This window comes from Carcharodon carcharias, chromosome 30 (assembly GCF_017639515.1).
Source record: "Carcharodon carcharias isolate sCarCar2 chromosome 30, sCarCar2.pri, whole genome shotgun sequence".
In the NCBI taxonomy this organism is placed as follows: Eukaryota; Metazoa; Chordata; class Chondrichthyes; order Lamniformes; family Lamnidae; genus Carcharodon; species Carcharodon carcharias.
In genome coordinates this window covers 5905201-5909567 of record NC_054496.1, presented here as the reverse complement: position 1 = coordinate 5909567, position 4367 = coordinate 5905201, and positions in this window count along the sequence as shown.

The following is a 4367-nucleotide window of genomic DNA, read 5'->3' as shown; positions in this document are numbered from 1 at the left end:
AGTGAGTGTAACCTCTTTATTCAAAAAGGGAGGGGGACAGAAAGCAGGAAACTACAAGTCAGTTAGCCTAACATCATAGAGAAAATGTTAGAAGCTATTATTCTAGCAGGGCACTTAAAAATATTCAAGGTAATCAGGCAGAGTCAGCATGGTTTTGTGAAAGGGAAATCATGTTTAACCAACTTATTGGTGTTTTTTGAGAAGTAACATGTGTCATAGATAAAGGGGAACCGGTGAATATACCATACTTAGATTTCCAGAAAGAATTTAATAAAAGCTCATGGTGTAGGGGGTAACATATTGGCATAGATAAAAGATTGGCTAGCTAACAGGAAACAGTAGGCATAAATGGGTAAGTTTCTGGTAGGCAAGATGTAATGAGCAGTGTGCCACAGCGATCAGTGCTGGACCCTCAACCTTTTACAATTTATATAAAGTACTTGGATGAAGGAACTGAAGGTATGGCTGCTAAATTTGCCGATGACACAAAGATTGGTAGGAAATTAAGTTGTGAAGAGGACATAAGGAGGCCACCAAGGGATATAGATTGATTGAGTGGGCAAAGTTCTGGCAAATGGAATATATTGTGGGAAAATATGAAATTGTCCATTTTGGCAGGAAAAGTAAAATGAAACATTATCTAAATGGTGAGAGGCAGAGCTCTGAGATGCAGAGGGATCTGGGTGTCCAAGTACATGAATCACAAAAGGTTAGCATGCAGGCACAATGAGTAATTAGGAAAGCTAATAGAATGTTACTGTTTATTGTGAGGGGAATTCAATACAAAGTAGGGAGTTTATGCTTCAGTTATACAGGGCACAGGACCACATCTGGAGTACAGCATTGGTCTCCTTATTTAAGGAAGGATGTAAATGCTTTGGAAACAGGTCAGAGAAGGTTTACTAGACTAATACCTGGAATGTGCAGGTTGTCTTATGAGGAAAGATCCAATAGGCTAGGCTTGTATCCACCGGAATTTAGAAGAGTAAGAGGTGACTTTATTGAAACATATAAGATCCTGAGGGGTCTTAACAGAGGGGATGTGGAGAGGATGTTTCCTCTTGTGGGAGAATCTAGAACTAGAGGTCACTGTTTAAAAATAAGGGGTCACCCATTTAAAAGATGAGGAAAATTTTTTCTGAGGGTAGTGAGCATTTGGAACTGTCTTCCTCAAAAGGCAGTGGAAACAGAGTCTTTGAATATTTTTAAGGCAGAGGGAGATGGATTCGTAATAAGCAAGGAGGTGAAAGGTCACCAGGAGTAGGTGGGAATGTGGAGTTGATGTTACAGTCAGATCAGCCATGATCTTATTGAATGGCGGAGCAGGCTCGAGGAGCTGAGTGGCCCACTCCTGCTCCTAATTCGTATGTATGTACAATGTCAGCTCCCATGTTGGTACAGACTCAATAATGTTAATTCCTGCATGTGTACAGTGCACACTGGGCAAATCTTTTCAGCTCCTCTTTAAGTGTGTATTTGGATAATTTAACAGCAGGTCCTGAGAATGCATAGTGTACATTGGGTAAAGAGCATCCATTCACACCCAACTGCCTTTGTACAGCTCATGGCAGCAGCTGCACCACATAATGGCATCCGGTTCTGTATGACTGGTACATCCGACTGTCAACTCCTATTCATATGTGGAACACATTGGACAAGTTCAGTCCATTAACTCCCCTCCATTTATTATGCATGGTGTATCTGTGTCTCAATGCCAGTTCCTGTAAGAACCACCTGAAACATACAGACACAGAAATGTTGCAGGCTTGATCCCAAGCTAACTTGCTAACTTAGCCAGAGCAGATGACAGGACGTTGCAAATAGGTTCAATGTCTCAGGCAATGATAGATTTTTAAAAATCAGCCAGGTTTCTAATTTATGATCCCTGTCCAGTGAAGGCTGCTGAAAGGCTTATATGTGCCTGTGTGCAGGTGTGAACAAGTTTAGGTTTAGTTACAATATCACACTAGGGTTAAATAGTTCGAGTCCTCAAACGTCAACTCTTTTCTTCTCCGCCGATGCTGCCAGACCTGCTGAGTTTTTCCAGATAATTCTGTTTTTGTTTTGGATTTCCAGCATCCGCAGTTTTTTTGTTTTTATTAAATAGCCGAAAGTTGGTCTCTTGGCCCACTGAGTGGAATGTTCAAGGTGTCCGTGAAGCTTTGGAAGTGGATAGAAGATGGTTGTAGGGGATGGTGCCTTATACATCTCAGAAACAGGAAAGCGTTTTATAAACAATAAATTACTTTGAAATGTGAGCACAAGAATTAGGAGCTGGAATAGGCCACTCAACCCCTTGAGCCTGCTCCACTATTCAGTAAGATCATGGCTGATCGGATTGCAACCTCCCGCTTACTCCTGATAACCTTTCACCCCCTTGCTTATCAAGAATTTATCTAGCTCTGCTTTAAAAATTTTCAAAGCCTCTTCTTCCACTGCCATTTGAGGAAAAGAGTTCCAAAGACTCACGACCCTCTAAGAGAAAAAAATTCTCCTCATCTCTGTCTTAAATGAGCGACCCCTTATTTTTAAACAGTGATCCCTAGTTCTAGATTCTCTCACAAGAGGAAACATCCTCTCCACATGCACCCTGTCAAGACCCCTCAGGATCTTAAAAGGTTCAAATCAAGTCTCCTCTTACTCTTCTTAACTCCAGTGGAAACAAGCCTAACCTGTCCAGCCTTTCCTGATAACACACCCAATTCCAGATATTATTCCAGTAAACCTTCTCTGAACTGCTTCCAACGCTTATACATCCTTTCTTAAATAAGGAGGCCAATACTGTACACAGTACTCCAGATGTGGTCTTACCAGTGTACAACTGAAGCACAACCTCCTGCTCTGATATGCAATGCAATGACTGCAGTTATATGGATAAAGATGGAAGGTATTTTTCACACAGTAAGACCCCACAGTTAATTTTTGCTATTATTGGTTGAGGGAAGATTATTTGGAGAAGTCACTGCTCCTCTTTGAATGACATTCTTTAGAATACTGGGCCTGAATTTTACCCTCTGGGTATGCCTGAAGTCAGTGTGGCTGGAAGCGGATGTAAAACCCACTCCCAGCCAAGATCGCGCTGTGAACATCATCTTAGGCGCCCGGAGAAAAGCTCAGCACTGCCAGTGGGGGCGGGAAGAGGCGGGCACTGACGTCACCGTAGGTGCTGGGGAACGCTTCCAATGAAGGCAGACAGATGCTTTGGGGAGCTGCAGACCATCAAATAATAAAAGAAAGAACAAAAATGCTGCAAAAAAATGTCCATGCAGCACATCAAGCACCTAAAAGCACACCTCATTAAAAAAAAGTCCCCAACTATTTATTTTTATTTTAAATCTTAACGGAGATTTCATCCTGCTCTTGGATGAGGCTACATCAAAAATGTAAAGCCCGCCTGGCCGTTTGGCCCGTCCGCCAATGGTAAGGTTGGATGGGCCATGAAAAATCGCTTACAACTGGGCCATTCATGAGCTTAATTGTCGGCGGGCGCTCTTCCGACTTTTGTGTGTGCCCACCGAGTGAATTGTCACACAATGACGTTGGGAGGCTTTAAAATATGATGGATTTTCTTTAAAGTTTTATTAGTGTATCTTCCACCACACCAATCAGTTGGCTGGTATGATGTTTTATAAGCACCATGTCATGCCACATAATGTGCAAAATGATTAAATTGAACCTCTGTCCCTTTAAGGCCACAAAGTCAAATTCATGTTCAGTAAAGCAGTAGGTAAAGTCAGTCTGTTAGTCAGAACCCGAATTTTCACTTTGTGGGGTCAATTTAAGCATATTCACCTGGATAAACAGGACAGCAGTGGTCAGGAAATAACATTAGCTCTCATTTCATTTACACTAACTCTCCATTGTTGCCATCTTGGGCAGGGTTCTGAGAAGGGTTAGTGGTGAATCTGGTTGTGAGAGACCAATTTCCTTAGGCAGAACCTTCCAAACCCAGGAACTCTACCGTCTAGAAGGACAAGGACAGCAGATACATGGGAACACCACCACCTGCAAGTTTCCCTCCAAGCCACAAACCACCCTGACTTGGAAATATATCACCATTCCTTCACTGTCACTGGGTCAAAATCCTGAAACTCCTTCCCTAACAGCACTGGATGTACCTACATCACATGGGCTGCAGCGGTTTAAGAAGAAGGCTCACCACCACCTTCTCAAGAGCAATTAAGGATGGGCAATAAATGCTGGCCTGGCCAGCAGGGCCTACATCCCATGAAATAATTTTTTAAAACTCTAAAGGGACTGCTGGATGCAACTTAAAAAATGTGTATGAACATCTGAATTATATTCTTGATTTGCTCATATAAATGTCGCACATGATTTCCAGAATTAAAACAATTAGTTGCCTAGTT